Source organism: Vespa velutina, chromosome 4, assembly GCF_912470025.1.
Source record: "Vespa velutina chromosome 4, iVesVel2.1, whole genome shotgun sequence".
NCBI classification, from domain to species: Eukaryota; Metazoa; Arthropoda; class Insecta; order Hymenoptera; family Vespidae; genus Vespa; species Vespa velutina.
This window is the reverse complement of record NC_062191.1, coordinates 9,313,916-9,331,415: the sequence shown is the minus strand read 5'-3', so window position 1 is coordinate 9,331,415 and position 17,500 is coordinate 9,313,916. Positions and strand designations below refer to the sequence as shown.

General features: G+C 30.3%; 1 protein-coding gene across 4 annotated transcripts in view; it reads left to right on the top strand.

Annotated features, from left to right (window-relative positions):
* The window catches only part of LOC124948846, a 105,328-nt gene that overhangs the window by 3,478 nt on the left and 84,350 nt on the right, over positions 1–17,500 (top strand). The window lies entirely within an intron of this gene.

Sequence of the window (17,500 nt, the reverse complement as noted above, 5' to 3'; positions counted from 1 at the left end):
AAGAAAAAGAGAGAAAAAGAGAGGCAAAAAAAAATAGGGAGAACCGACGTTATAATCCGGTACTTTTGGAATTCTTGTTTCCGTCACACTTTTCATCACACGCCCTTGATCTCGTTTCCGGAAAAAGATTTCGAACTTCGTGTTATTTCCTGATTCCCTTCTTCTTTTCTCTTCCCTCAATCGTTTTAAAACTCAATGTCGAAAATGAAATGTCTCGTTTTTTAAAATCATCTCGTTAATTTCTCTTTTTCTTTTTTTTTTTTTTTTTTCTTTACCTTTCATTTCTTTTTTCTCTTCGAAGCGAAACTTAATTTCTTTTTATATTTATTTTTCTCTTCTCGAAGTGAGAGTTCACTTTTCTCTATAAATATTCTCTAGAAATAAAGAACTATTGATCCGAATCTTTGAAATGCAATAACACGAAAGTAATAGTGGGACTTTAATTAACCAGCCTCTCGCGACAAGGATAGAAATGAATAAAGTTTCATCAAAGAACAATATAGCAAAGAGGTGTTGAAAGACCGACGTTTAAGGAGAACAAGAAAGGAACCTGTAGTTTCGTTCTTGATAATCAAACGGAGCGAGTAGTGAGTACCTATCTCTAGTCAGACGTTCGAAAGAGTTCAATCATGCGTAATGATAACCCCTTCAAACGCAATACAAAGTGAGTACCAATAGCAATTAGAGTTTAATTTTCTTACGACTTACGCTGTATGCATTGGTATTTACAATATTTACTTTCTCTAATGTCTGACCATATCGTAAATGGTTTCACTAATGAAATACAATTTGGTAAAATTGATCAGTTTATTTCTTTATTCAATGACTTTTACGTTTGGAAATATGTTTTGCCCATTCGGAAAAGTTTATTTGTCTTTATTTATATTACAAATTATATTTAAACATCGCTAATTCTAAAATATATATATGTATATAATATATACCTATGTATGTATATATATATATATGTATATATATATATGTATTTATTTATTTATATATGTATTCACTTTCGAAGACTTTTCTCAATCAGGATAGCAAGTAATATTTTATATAATATATCAGTGAAATTTGATTTATTTTTATCTCTAAGGGGAACGTCGGTTTATCGTCTGTAAGCGAGATATAGTACTTAAAAGGAGTATATAAACTAGAGTGTTATATATATGTGTATGGATATATACATACACTTATGCACATTTATAAATCTAAAGCATCATACATTCATAACTTTTATCCGAAACGAATAGTAGGTAAAAGCATTGAAGAAAGAAAAAAAAAAAAACAAAAACAAAAAGAAAAGAAGAAAGTAACAGAAGGAAAGGATGATTAGTCTAATTTTATCGTTATCGCCGTTTTTCCAAACGGTCATTTCTTCGCTACTTTATAAACATGAGAACTGAAAAATGCCACGTCGTCAAAGAATATCGCGTGAAAATTTTCACCGCTCCATTTCACCGAGTTCATATAATTCCATGATATTAAAGGTGGTGAATAGAATGGTGAAAGAGAGATGGCGGAACGGGGAGGAGGTTTAAAAAGCCTCTCGTTTTCCTTTTATGCATTCGAAACGACGTCCTTTAACTCGGTACGCAAATATTTAGGTAATAATTATATAGAGAAAAATGATAGAAATTATTTATTTCTAATACTAATAATAATAATAATAATAATAATAATAATAATAATAATAATACAAGAACAACAACAACAATTATAACAACGATTATTATACATATTCTAATTATTTGTTTACAAAACGTTCGAATAGTTCATATATAATTGATGACAATATGTTAAATATAAAGAATAAAGAGTGATCATAGTATCGAAATGCGATAGTATTCCACATCATTAATTGTCTGTACGCATTCGATAAACAATTCGGTACAGCCGCTTTGGCCAATTTGTGGGTTTACGATCCGGCGTCAGTTTTCGTTCGATAGGTCGATTAAACGGTTTATCGACGCGCGAATGGCACATTATTTTCGTGAAAAGCGACTTTTCCGGCTGGTTATGTTATGTTTTACGTGAATATTATTTGTAATTAAAGATGCGTTATCTGATCTTGCATTTGCGATAGTTGATCGTCGTAAGTTTATTTTAATGTTTATGACAGTCATATTTAGCGTTTTTGTTCAAATCTAATTTGTAATACGTAATGCGATACTATATTAGTTGATCAGTTTTTAAAAGCAAAAAAGAAAACAAAAAGAAAAAAGAAAATAGACAAAAAGCAAGGGAAAAATATTGGAACAATCAATTCGAACTGTTCCCAGTCTAAATGTAACGAAAAGTTCCAATATAAAATATTATAGGTGGTACGATTAAATAACAAACTACGTTCCGATCTTTCGACATGCACTGATACTTGAAAATACATTATTGTGTACAGATTCTATTGATTTCATGAATTTTATGAATACATCTTCGAACGCAATATGTAAATTATTGTGCAACGTTGCTCGTCGATATCTGCCACATACGAAAATACTAATTTTCGATCAAATTGACAAACGCATCCGCAAGAAGATAGAAATTGATAGGAAACGCTTCATATACGTAAACTATTTTCCATATTCATACTTTTTATATTATATGCAAGATAAATAATTCAAATGCATAACTATCTCTCTCTCTCTCTCTCTTTCTCTCTCTCTCTCTCTCTCTCTCTCTCTCCCTTTCTCTCTCTTTCTCTTTTTCTCTCTATCTCTTCCTATATTTTTATAGATTACAAGTAGTAGTTTTCAAAATGGATCTAACAACAAAGTGGTAAACTCGAAAATGACAGATCGATCAAATTTCAACGTTAATCGATCACGAGACTCCACTTTCTGAAGATGATCGTACGCTTTAGAAGTTTCCTTTGAAGATTCAACAGTTTTCGCGAGGCAGAGGACGGCCATTAGTCAACCGTCGAGACGGAAACATCGATACGCTTTCGTCCGATCATGGAGAATGTGCATACGGTTCCAGCCGCATCGTTAATACGTTCGGAAACACTCGATAAACGAGGCTACATCGTTCGCCGCAGCCACGCGTGCTGATCGACTTTGGCCAATTTGCGGATTATACCGTAGCTTCGATCGTTTCAATCGGACAGCAAGCTGCTCAATATTGCAGTCGTACTTCTCTTCCACCACTAAAAGCTTCTCTACAATCTAGAATTTAGGGAATGCTTAGATTATCGACCTTTGACAAATTTAAATACGTACGCATTCCGTGAAACGTTTTAATTAATTTCAGGTAATAATAGAATTTTAATTACGCTTCTAACAGAGTTTTTCTTTTTAATTCTCATTAATGTTTAAATGCAATTTTTATCAATGCGTTACATTGTCGAAATAATGTCATTTTTTTTTTTACAATTCCATGAATTCATTGTCAAATGTATATTAAGAGTATATATATATATATATATATATATATATATATATATATAGAGAGAGAGAGAGAGAGAGAGAGAGTATCTTTTTTAAAACTGTATGAAAGTTTTAACGAAAAAAAATAAAAAGAGAAAAATCTCGTCAGGAACGAAATTACGTTCGTTCTTTCATAGATGAAATCCACCATTTGCAATACTTCTGAAAGTCATAAGCCGTTTTTACCTTTTTCTGCATCTCTCTCTCTCTCTCTCTCTCTCTCTCTCTCTCTTTCTCTCTTTCTCCATTACTTTCTCTCTCTCTCTCTATATATATAACTAAGGATATCCTTCTGTTCGAATCATACCAAGTAAGTCCATTATCGGTTAAAAGTTTCGTTAGTGCCTTGCACTACCATCTACAGCGGAAGTTGTATCTCGTTGGTAGGTTCTCGCTTCAATTTTGCATCTCTATCGTTTACGATAAAGATAGAAAGATAGAAAGAGAGAGAGAGAGAGAGAGAGAGAGAGAGAGAGAGAGGAAAGCGATACAGAATCTGAACGTAACGATATCGAACATCTTTCCTTTTTCTCTCTATCTTTCTCTCTCTCTCTCTCTCTCTCTTTATCTTTTTCTAGTTTTCTTTTTCTTAGAAAATGCTCGATCTCGTTGACTTACTTTGTTCAACAAGAACAAAACTTTTCCCTCGCGAGAAGTTCACCGTCGGTATCGTCTTATTTCGCGATTTAACCGTTTCGAGATCGGAGCTATGGGTTTCGAAACTTTCAATCTCCACGATTACATTAAATCCAAACGATTTTAAAAGATCTTTACACGATATCTTGCTCCTTTACGAGTTATCTATTTGGAAAGATCTTAGCAATATGGTCAAATATTAATAACAATATTATACGAGAATACATAAGTATTATATAGTATCGAGTCGAGTAGAGTGAGAGAAAGAAAGAATACCTATCGAAGATTTTAATCCTTTAATTTAATTTTCAAATGAATATAATTCCAACGAATGAACTATTACATCCAAGGTCTTATACGTATATTAAAGCCATTCAAGGTACAACGATCTTCAACTCTTAATGCTATTAATATTCTTGAGTTTGTTCTAATGCCAAGAGTAAGGTCTGAAATATACAAGGCGGTCTATTTTAAAGTAACCAACCGATTAAACGTCCAGAAACGTATTCTCTTTCTCTTTCTTCTCTTTTCTCTTTCTCTCTCTCTCTCTCTCTCTCTCTCTCTCTCTCTCTCTCTTTTCTCTTTTCCCTTTCTCTATCTATATATCTATCTATCTTCACCTCACTCTCGAAGTTGCTAATTTCCACGTAGAAAAGTGGAACGATAATCGACACGAAAATGGAACATCCAATACAGAAACGTATACCCAGTGGTACACTAAAGAGACTCACGTGATTTCGCGACTTGTGTAAAACGCTTAACGAAACTGCGATCGCTCGTTGCTCATCAGTTGTAGACGATACATTGACAAAACAATTTTATCATTGTGATTTCCCACGGTGGAGAAGTGTGTAAAAAAATAACAGAAAGAAAGAGAAAAAATAAAAAATAAAACGAAAAAGAAAAAAGAAAAAGAATAAATATATAATCTGATATTTCAGAAGAGTTCCGAATTAAATCAACCGACGAATTATTTTATTTCATTAAGAGCCCTTAAGTACACAGAAGACTCTCGTTTCTTATTTCGTCGTCCTGTGATTCTCTCTCTCTCTCTTTCTCTCTCTCTCTATCCCTCTCTATCTCTCTCTCTCTCTCTCTATTTCTCCCTTGAGGTTGAGTATTAGATCCATCGTACGATGGTTAGGAAGCAATCAAATTACGATGAGATGAGTCGTGAGAGTTCATCATATTCTTGTTAAGCTGGCTTAAACTGATAAGACAACTTGCGTCTATCTCTCATCCTCTATTCTATTTCTATCTATATCTTTTTATATCTATCTGTCTCTTTCATTACTCTTCTCTTTCCTTGATCGTTGATTTGTCTTCTTTTTAACGCTCATCCTTGTAATTTTCTAAGCAGTAAAACAAGTAGTAAGGAAACACTTACAATAAGAACAATTTTTATAATTACGCTACTTAATATTGTTCTCTATGTAGTGTGTCTTATAGCATGTTTAAATTGATTTACGTATTCTATTAGTACTACGAATTTTATAAAAAGAATAATGAAAAGAAAAATATGTAGAAATATATATGTATATATTCTTAAGTTAATAAAAATATAACTAGAAAAAATATAAATATATAAATATTAAATGAACAAAAATATAAGAAAAGCAATACGTCGAATCATTAAAGAACACAGTAAATTTCTTCAACATTTTCATATACTTTTCTTTAAGATAAATTAAACATCAAGCGTCTAATCGCGTTTGCTGTTTCATTAATTTCAACTACTTTTACAAAGTCGCTTCTTTAATATCTAATGTATATTGATTTCCTCGTTGGAATTTCTGATCGTTCATCAAAATTTTTTTGAAATATCCTAATTAACATTCCTTATACAATGCTGCGAATAATAATCAAGTGTATATATAAATTAAAATTAATTATACAATCGCGACTTTTCTAGGCCTAAAATATGTTTTTCGAAATTTCACGTTGGATTATTATGATCGTATGCCACGTACATTGGTCAAACTGTTTAAAATGTCAACAGATGTGGCTAACGCTAATTACTCAGTACATAACAGCCGGCAACCACAATACAGCCCTATCGAAAATTACGAGTTTAGCATGCTCTCTCTCTCTCTCTCTCTCTCTCTCTCACTCTCTCATTTTCTCTCTTTCACTCTATTTAATGCAAAACGAACTAACTACATGAACTTTATACATATAGGTATACAATTACATACACATACGTATGCATATGTATAGACGTATATAACTGTATATAGAAATATAAGTATACACCTGTATACGTATATTATAGGAAGCAGCACGTTCAAATTCGGTATGTTATTCGGAAACATTTAATAAGTTTCCTTCAGTTCATTATCATAATTATCAAAAACTCATTAAAATTTCGAGCATCCTTACATGTTGCCGATCGAATTCAAATTAAATTATTGACTTAAAGTTATGTTATTTGTGTACCGAATCCCATATATATCTATACATATATAATGTTATTATCAGACAATATTTGTAAAATAACAAAAACAAATGTAAAGAGATATTTAAGAAAGGAAAAAAAAAGAAATGAGAGGAAAAGAAAATAAAGAAGAAAAAAGAAGGAAAAAGAAAAAAAGTCGAGAAGAGCTCGTAAAAGTAGCTCGTCGTTATTTTTAGTCTTATATCCAGTTCTCGATATCGACCAAGAGAAGAGAATATTATGGTCTGTAAAACTTTTCTCCCTTTTTCGTAGGTAATTTTATTCGAGAAAAGAGTCATTTCGTGGGCAGAGAACAGCCACTATCGAACGAAGAAGAGACGACTATACAGCCTTGTTCGATATCGTCATTGACATCGTAATCGAGCTGAAACTTTCTGACGACTTTTCTTTCTCTTGACATTTTTTTCTCTTCTTTTCCGTTTTTTTTTTTTTTTCTTTCGTTACTTTTCCCTCTCTTAGTACAAACAGACACGTAAATGGCATCTTATTTCTCTCCTGACGCCCGACGCTCTCTAAAGATTTCAATATGACGGAAGGTAAATCTTTTTAAAAGAAAAAGATCGTGAGTTTTTTACGATGTATATAGTCCAAGTATACATATATGGTAATAATACATTTACAATGCACATTCCTGAAATACAGTTGGAGTGAAGGACGACTCGACCTCGGTTTTAAAATCTGAAATAACGTGTCTAGAAGAGAATAACAAGATTGTATGACCGTAAAGGAATGTAATTCCTTTTGGTTAGCCCGGAAGCAATTACTTGGAGAGAATGAAAAGGAGAAAAAGAAGTCGGTTAGGATGAAATGCCTTGCCATGTTAATTCTTTGTACGGTGTGGTTTACCATGAAAATCACCGGTTAATCTTTGAAAACAAATTTTATGAGTATTTTCTTTGTACTTTTTTGTATTATGTAAGATTTTACTTATTTTTTTATTAGATCAAATTTTTTTATTTTATAATATAAATAATATATAGAACTAGGATTTATTCTGAGAGAAAAAAAATAAATATCTATTGGAATTTAATCTATATTATTTCAATAATGTTGCTGTTTCAAAGTAACGTTGAAAGAGTTGATAGATTATTGTTATTAATTTTTTTTCTGTTTTTTTTTCTTTCGTTTTTCGTTTTGTTTTGACAATAAATACGAGTGCATAAAAAATCCTCCGAAAATAATCGAACGATGTTGAAAGTAATACTGATATAACGTTTATCAAAAAAATTCATTTCTATCATAGAAGAAAAACGCTCTTGATTAAAAAACGTTAAAATTGTAATATGTATGAGCTGTCATTCACTAAAACTATATTGTTATTGATCTTAATACTATGAATAATAAATAGTTGAATAAACATGAGATGTCATTGATTTTCAATCAAACTAAATTTGTATAAAACGTCGAATTTACATCTAACAATTTTCATCTAACAATTACATCTAACAGTATAAGTAATCACTTATATGGTAATCGAAATAATGCACTATATGTTTCTAATCAAAATGAAAATCGATCGTTAAAATTCTAAAATTGATTCTATCAAGATCACAAAAGAATTCAACGAATTGGAACGAAATTGAAATCATTCCGCAACGTAAGAAGAAACGATTTCCTTCTGAAATATCTTATCTAAATCCACGAAGTAGTTTTTCAATAGCTTCTGTAGCTAACGTAGCGAGAAATTCGGAATTCCGATAACGTGGCATCGGCAACAGATCAAACTCAAATTAATAGGCCGAATGTCGATGTCGTTCGATGTCGTTTTGTTCGACGCTGTCGTTTCCCTGCGAATCGTTTTGCCGGTAGTGCTCGATATTTTTGGCCGATTGCACGATGGTCCTTTCGTTGCGAACGTCGTTTGTGGTTTTACGAATTGCACATCCGAAAACGTGATATTTTTTTATTTTGTTTTTATTTTTTTTTTTCAGTTCTTTTTCTTCCATGAAAAAGGATATCCAACAATGGGATATACAATATTTCAATCGATAAAATATTTCGTATGCTTTGTTAGAATAATTGTGTGTGAAGTTACTAAATATGATTATACGTAGATACGTATATATATGTAAAATAATATAAAATTATTGTAACTACTTACGTATGATGATATGTAAATGATAGCATACGTTCAACTTTTACAAGAATTAAGTAGAACGTTGAATGTAACATGGATAAAAGTTTCGAAAAGAAGAAATAGTTGTTTTAACCGCGTAACCAAAGTTGTAAGAGAAAATTCGAGTTCAGATCCAGTCGCGAAACAATTTCAAAGAAATATGGAAGAAAAAGAGAAGAAGAGAAAAAGAAAAAAAGAGAAAGAAAAAGAGAGAAAGAGAGAGAGAGAGAGAAAGGTTAAGGCTCACGGTATTCATAAATAGTAGTGCATAAGAGTACCGAAAGTGGATTTTCTAGGCTAGACCTTTTGAAAAATGAAGCTTTTGTAAACATCTCTGAAGGTCGACGTGAAATTCTCAAGTCTTTTTTGTACTTTTACGTTCTTAAGCATCATCTTTATTCAATGTGAGAATAAAAATAGACTCGACTATCACAAATTTATTTACACATTAAATAAATACAAATGATCTTTTGATTTTGTCTCTTTGGCAATAATTCGATTTTCAATGTTGTCACTTTAAAACTATACAAAATCGTTTTATCGTTCTTTTATTTATTTTATATATCTCCAATTTTTTATTCTCAGTGAATAATCCTTTTATCGTTTCTGTTTTGTGTTACAAAAGGACAAACAGGAAAACAAGCTAACAAGCGTAACGTCATTCTAACGCTTAATATTGCCAGAGGCTTTCTCTGCATTGCAAACCTTAGACATCTAGTTTGCACTCTTCCCTTTTAAACCTCTTTTGCTTTCTCTTCAATTCGTATCTATTGTTTTGCTATACTCGTATCTTTTATATTTTATATATGTTGTAACTCATAAATTGACGATAAGGAATTTCGTTTTTGGATAAATAGTTTTTTTTTTTATATTACTATAAATATTTCTTAATAATTACGTAAACTCTATTCTAAAGGCTTATAATTATCGATATAAAAATTTGAAATATATCTTTAAATTTTATTCGCTCCTTTTCGAACTTACTTTCGTTCTTTTTTCTCTTTTCTTCTTAACTTGCCAAATAACTTTTAATCTTTTAATTATTTTCAAATGAAACGTTCGATTGATTGACTTTTAGAGATCTAAAATCAATGAATTACGAATATATATATATATATATATATATATATATATATATATTTCGAGTTGGTTTTACATTTCTATTGCACTTTATACCTCGATTGAAATATAATTTAATAACGTAATTCGCCAAAGTTCGTATTACATGATTTAACATACCACTCGCTCGTGAATTTCCGATATTGGGGAAATAATTTAAGCGTTGAAACTAATCGCATGTGAAACGTATCTAATGCTCGAACACTTCTATTTAATCGTAAACGTTATATCCATGAATGATTATAGTGGAAATATTTTTTATTTAAGCATGAACGTATAAAAGAGAAATAACCAATACATACATACACATATACGTACATACATACATACATACATGCATACATACATACATACATACATACATACATACATACATACATACATACAAATATATATATATATATATATATATATATATATATGTATATGTATATATGTATATATATATATGTATATATGTATATATATATGTATATATATATGTATATATATATATATATATATATATATATTCGACAAAAGAATATATATCTATGTAAAAAAATATATATATACAAATATGTACGTACATTCTACAAAGAAAAAAGATACTTTCAGTGACCATGCCATTCACGAGATAATTGCATCGCGTTAACGAGATTGTTATCATTCAAATAGCGATAATAATACTGCGAATTCAAGCGAATTTCGAACACAAAAAGAAAAAGAAAAAAGGCAACAAGCGCCACTTGGAACACTCAGAAATGAGCGCATCTATTTTCAGACGACGACATTGCGTTTATGAAGCCAGCCGATTAATCATCAGGCCGACAGGACCATTTACATCGGCCGATGATATAGAAATAATTCTTTTTCTTTCACGATTTCCCGAGAATTCTTCCATAATCGTTAATGGTAAAAAGGTTGAATAAAAAAATTCTCTTATTAATATGTTATTGACAAAATTTGTATCGATTTCATTGATTATTTTCTCAACATTTGAAAAACATTTGATATAGTAAATATAGCGATTCTTAAACGTATCCTCGTATAAAAGTTTAATCAATTAAATGAATTGAAAATGTGTGTACGTTTACTTAAGCGATTAAGAATTTAGACTCTAAATGGAATAAAGAATTATAGAGCAGAAATTATCAAATCAATTAATCTATCTATATATTAGGTCAGTCTAAAAGTTCGTGCGCATTAGTAGCATGTATATATGTAGCAAAATGCGCACGAACTTTTGGACTGACCTGATAGATATCAATATAGAATATTTATTAAAAATAATTAAAATAGTTGCATAATTCTCTTAATAAAGCAATCATGTTTGAGTCAATAAATTACTTCAAAATTTACGAGACTCGAACGTATTCATTCCTCATGTTGGAAATCCGTTCATCGAGAATTATTATCAGAAGCTAGAAAGCCGTCACGCTTATTGAGAAAACGCAGAGCGATTTCCGGCAGGTCAGAGACACGTTTCCGGCCAACAAACTCGCGTACACACGTTTGCTCCAAAACGTGATTCCCTCGAACTTCTCTATTATCGTTTAAATGTATATATATATATATATATATATATATATATATATATATATATATATATATATATATATATATGTAGATACATGCATAGATATGTGCGCACACATGTTATATGTAGATTATGTTTATGTATATACAGGTCTGCAAGAGCATGTAAAATCGGACAGTCGGTGTAACAAAGCATAGAATTGTAATTGTTTCATCCCCCAACCAATGCTCCCATGCTCTCAACGCGATGCTATTGTTCCTTTTACGAATTTCAAACCTCGAAGCCCGTCGCGAGAAAGTGACGCTTAATCTACACTCATAGATCGCGTTCTCTCATTTCTTTTTGTTCTCGTCTAGACCAAAACGTGCGGATATTGTCGACGTTATCGCAAATTGTTCATGACAGGTCACAGAAAAAGGAAAAGAAATATCAAAGGACCGTTTAACTTGATATTCCAATTTATCTCACAATTTATTCTTCAAATTGGAGGTCGTTGTAAGTACAATGGAAAGAACGTTTTTATAGTTTGTACCATCATTCCCATCTTTTTTATTTTTTACATTATACTTATATCATTTGTGATAAAAAGAAAATATAAAATAAATTTATCATATAAATTTATTTGTAATTTGTTGGAAGTTGAGCGATAGGAAACTTTTACTTCAAATATTTATATGAGATAAATTATTCACTTTCTATATTGATATTATTATTATTATTATTATCATTATTATTATTATTATTATTATCTTTATCATTATTATAGTCGTACATTGTTTAGTTTATTACAAATGTGATGGTATTTAAGAAAAGAGCGAAAGCATTGTTTTTACCACAAGATGTCGTCAACATTACGAGTAAAGTTGTTTAATAAAATTCACTAGAATTGCAAGATCGTTTGTCGCGACCCAACATTATAATTTACAGGACTGCTTTGTTCGCGTCTCGACGGAGCGCATTATCGTTTCGTCTCGTCAACTTGAGCAAACTTTCTACCTTTCTCTTTCTCTTTCTCTTTTTCTTTCTCTGTTTTTTTTTTGTCTTTTATGTATGAAATGTATTTGTAGCGCTAATGAGAAATAATTCAAGACGATGCTGGTATCTTGTTTGAAACAAGAACATGACACAAGATACCAGAACGAAAAATAATTCTCATATTCGGAGATAATTTTCAACAGAAAACTGAGGAACATTTATCATTTCCTCTTCGTTTCGCTTTATCGCACGACTTAATTCGTAGTATCTAATTTCACGATCGATGAACACGCTCTAGTATTGGATAGTATAAATTTTCTTTAACGAGATGGTAACCGCCGTTTTCACGAAACTTAATGAGCAATCGATCGTGTTTCTCCTCGTTGAAAAGTCGTTAGAAAGATCGATTAATGAAAAATCATCTAATTATCATTGAGTCATCGTTAATATAAAACGAATTCTTTCTGAAATGGAATATTCAAAATTTATTAATAAATAAATTATTAATAATTAATTAATAAATGTATAACTAATGAAAAATTAAATAAATATGGGTATTATAAATTACTTTAGATTATACTTCTTATCATTTTTAGAGACTTAAGGCACTACTAACATGTATCGTATCTACGCTCAGCCATTTTCCCATCTAAACTTCGGGGAGTCTGTTTTCTCGGTAAACACGTCTTAATAAACGTTTTCACCTCCTCTAAAGAAGATGTAGAAGACATCTGATGTTTCTTCGAAGTCGCTCGTTTGTGAATATAAACAATGGATCTTTTAAACTAACCTCGTTGAGTAACCACTTTGCTTTGAGCTCCCTTTCTCTCTCTCTCTCCCTCTCTCTCTCTCTCTCTCTCTCTCTCTCTCTCTGTATGTTTCTCTCTCTTTCTGTCACTCTGCCTTTTTCTCTCTCTCCCTCTCTTTCTCTCTTTCTGTCTATTTTTCTTATTTTCTTTTTCTATATTTCTTTTTTCTTTTTTCTTTTAAAGTCGTTCTAAAGTGATATTAGAGAAAATGAGATTTTGAAATAAGTGAAAGCAATACCAAGAGTATTTCCATTCGATGGAACGTACGAATTTCAAATTCTACTTTTATTCTAAAGAACAATAGAACGATATAGAGAACTATAATTTAGAGGAAAGACGCGTAATGCACTAGGAGGATTACGTCAAGCTTGGAATTTATTCGATACATTTTTCTCATCTTTCGATATCTAAAACATAAGAGAGAGAGAGAAAGAGAAAGAGAAAGAGACAGAGACAGAGAGAGAAAAAGAGAGAGATATATATAAGATGTGTAGAAGATCGTCGCAACATCCTCTCTACTTGATTTACCGCAAGTTCGCATTCTCGAAAGTGCCATACTTACGAAGAGTAAGATAGCTCAGGGTCTCTGACTATGCGACATAGTCTAGAAGGAACTGATACCAGTAGAATTCAACATGTATCGTGACTACGACGAAGGAATTTTGAGAATTCGCTTTCATTCACTTTAGCGTTTGTGATATGAATGATAAAGGGGTTGTAGATAGCAAGAAATATTGTATAAAAAGTGTTTATAATTTATTTTAACCTGATAATAAAAAAGATATTCAATGTGCGTGAACGTAAATTTATGAAATTTATTTTAATTAAAAATAAAATGATTTTGAACAAAATACAATGCTATGAACGAATCAATGAATTGTTGAAAGATAAACTGTATTTTATTTATAATAATTCGTATTATTCAAATGTTATCTAATAGCGGATTTCATGCTAGTTAATCAATTATTCCAGCTTAATGATCGTTTTCTTTCACGAAAGAGACCTCAAAGAAAATAAATCTCTAACGAATTTCAAAATATAAGTATATATGTATAAATATATCATGTATATATATCATATATTTTATGATATATATATATATATATATATATCATGTATATATATCATATATTTTGAAATTCATTAGAGATTTACTTTCTTTGAGGTCTCTTTATATACACACACACACACACACACGCACACAGTTATTATATGTAGAAAAGACGAAGCGCATTATAATTGACTTACACTTTAAATTGTACTATTACCATAGTTAATATAATCACGGTTAATATAATCATGGTTATAGACAGTATAACATATCAGAAAATAAGAAAGCAGATCATTTATCATTATTAACCTCATATATAAAATGAATTTTACCAAATATAATAATTCAATTAATCTTTATTTTCTCCGACAGTTTTTTCATAAATACATATAAACTTTATATGAAACGTTAGGATAAATCGTTTAATATATTCTTTTTAAAAGACTACGTTGATTGTGATTAATACAAAAAAAAATAATAATAATTATAATAGTAATAATAATTGTATATAGAATTTAGAACTGCAAGAGACACATTGTAGATAAAATATCTTCCACCCTTCTTAAATGTTTCTCTGACTCTCAAAGGAATAAGATGGTGAAAGCTTTTGCGGCTGAATAGGCTACAGATGAAAGGAAATCGAGGAAACTATCGTAGTCATTGCGCCTTGGCATTTCCATAAAGATGCTTAGAATCCAAAAGATTTTTTTGCTAAATAATAATTGAAAAAGAGAGAGAAGTTGAAAGGAAATGTACGGTTCGTTGATGAAAAATAAAAAGAAAAAAATAATCTGATTGAACTTTGCGCTATTAACCTATTTTATTATCACGTATATCTACGTGATTTATTTTTAAATTATATATAATAATAATTATAAATAATAATTGATTTCAAATGTATAGATATATCCATATATTATTATTTTTCTTACATTATCCTGATACTTATGAACTTTATCTTTTTGTTTTATTTAACAGATGACATTTAATATGAACAATATCATTATAAAAAGAAAAGGAAAGAGAAGAAAATAATTAATAATAATTAGAAACAAGAAAGAAAAGGAAAGATATATCTTCATTTCAAACACGAAGAAATTAAATAAAAGAAAAAGTGATACAATGTACTACTTTTGGTGTGTTCTAAGAAACTTTCAAGTGGCTCCACACGATTACTGTTCTTTATAGCTTTCACGATGAAATCCTGTATTGGTCTTCCTCTCTTTTTTTCTCTTTCTTATTTTCTCTCTTTCTCTTTATCTTTTTTTTCAGTCGGTTGAATATTTTTTATGCGCAATATATTTCATACTCGATACATTTTCACTGTTCCCTTCACGGACATTTCTCTTTCTAGGTGCATTGATTTTAACGTGAAATTTGTTCGAGCGCATCGCTTAACAACGAGCTTCACTTTTTTTCATTTTACGGATATATGCATCTAGATGTATGTATGTGTACCACGAAATCCGTTGAAAATGGAATTATAATTTGTTACTGACGCTCATCGTATTTCGTATAAATGATAATACGACTGCGATATAACGATATTGTTATACCGATTAAATTTTATAATAAAATAAAAATAATTGGAAAAAATGAAATATACCACCGATGAGTTTCTATAAAAATTGAAATGATTTTATATTAACTGATGAATGTTACATGATAATAATATTATAATATATATAAAATTATAATGATCATAATGATCATTATAAACCGTAATCAAAATTTTTATGAATTTCGAATCTGAAAAGTAATCAAAAAAAAGAAGAAAAAGGATATCTTACAGAAAATAACAATGAAATTGATACGATTTGTTTTAATGTTTAGAAAAAGAAACAGAGAGGGAAAAAGAGAAAGAGAAAGAGAAAGGAAAATAGAGAGAGAGAGAGAGAGAGAGAGAGAGAGAGAGAGAGAGAGAAATAACAACCCGACAAAATTTGTACTCGAAAGAGGCTGGCTTTCTAGCAATATAGAAGACAAAAGATCACGACTCATAGTGAGTAAATCAGGAAAAGAGATAGAAAATAAAAAAGAGAAAACTAAAGGAAACTCGTAAACGAATTTTCTGTTTCTATCTCTCACTCTCTCTCTCTCTCTCTCTTTCTCTTCTTCTGTCTTCTGTGATTCGAGAGCTCGTTGAATTTAAGCTCCATATCGGGGATTGCAATCTCTTCTAGAATAGGTTAAAGCACGGCTTCGATTTCGAATTCAATAGGCTAAATTCCATGATCTAAAAAGGAAAAAATAAAATAAGCTTAGGCAATAAGATTAGATAATATGGAGTGTGCGTACATGTGTGTGCGTATGAGAGACAGATAAATATAATAGATATATAGATAGATAGATAGATAGATAGATACATAGATAGATAGATAGATAGATAGATAGATAGATAGAAAGATAGATAGAGAGAGAGAGAGAGAGAGAGAGAGAGGGAGAATGATAGAAACTAGTTTTACTCTTATATATCGATCGATTCTATGAGACCATATTTCTTGTACATTCATCTATTTCTGTTTTGTTTGTGCCGAATTTTCTTAAAAAACTTTTCTTAATGAACCTTGAAATACGTTTTATAAGTAAATAATACATTTTTACGAAAAAAATTATCATCGAATTTCAAATTCTATTTTTCTTTTAAATATCAAATATCTTTATTTCCGTGCAATATAAAGTTCAAAAAGTTTGATAACTTTTTCACGAGAACTTTTTAAATGAAATTCATAGAACGTGCTTTAATAAAAATAAACGGATATCTATTTATCTGTGTACCTACTTATGCGAACGGGTTACGTTCTTATTACTTTCTTGCCATTGAAGATGGTAAGTACGTACTAGGGCAAGAGATAATCTCAGTTTATAGCGTTTTATTCGTCTATTCGAACACATCTCCTTTATACCAACCTTTCATAAATCCTTTCGTCTTCCGAAACATACCGTAACTCGTTTGTGGTCATCAATAAAATGAAATTTTACGTTGGGATATTATAAAGCATAGTTTGTTAGATGAAAACTATATATATGTATATATCTATATATCACGTATATGTATTCACGATAACCAAATTAGCAACAATGAAATAGAAGAGAGAGAGAGAGAGAGAGAGAGAGAGAGAGAGAGAGAGAGAAAGAGAGAAGGAGAAATTATTAATCGACCATTATTATGTATATTATATTACAAAATAGAATGTATAATGACAATACGTAGGTACATACTATATCTTGTTAGCTTTTGATAATTCTCCGATTAGGAGATTCATATCCGTTAATTATAATGATCTCATAATTTTAATCTTATCAGGACTAATTAACACGCACATAAATGTCCATTTGTGGATATATTTAACGAACTTAAATTAGTTTTCGAACATACGAGTATTGTATTTAAATCA